Source organism: Micromys minutus (assembly GCF_963924665.1).
Source record: "Micromys minutus genome assembly, chromosome: 2".
Lineage (NCBI taxonomy): Eukaryota > Metazoa > Chordata > Mammalia > Rodentia > Muridae > Micromys > Micromys minutus.
The window spans coordinates 43,307,518-43,308,022 of NC_137971.1; positions in this window are offsets into that span (position 1 = coordinate 43,307,518).

Below are 505 nucleotides of genomic sequence, written 5' to 3' on the forward strand. Positions count from 1 at the left end.
CATAGGTCTAACCTTTTGAAATTATGATTTTTGCCTTCAAATTTTAATAAATTTTCATATGTTTTTACTATATTGAGTGATAATATTGGACACATTTGTGGAAAGTCTGATTTATAAACACTTGTGGGTGTGGTGGCTTCCTCCTGCAACTGCTACTGTGCGGAGGAGATGAAACAGTAAAGCAGGGGCGGGGCCATGCCGGTGGTGTTCCGGTCTTGTCCGCCGACCTGCCTGGTGGTAAAGGAGAAACTGCACAGGAGGTAGTCTAGCCTCCACCCTTTAACAGAAGGGAAGTCATACAAGCAAAGGTCTTTACCGTATCATAGTTTATAGTGGCGATGCTGACAATTTAGTTGTAAAGGAGGGAGGCCATCTAAAGAGAATAAAGGTGGTTCCTGTCTAACAAGCAATCGCCTCACATCCTCAGGAAAGTTAAACTGATTAGATTCTGGTGGCTAAGGACCTGAAGAGAAGGTGTTACCTAAGATGGAGCTGGGAACGCAGG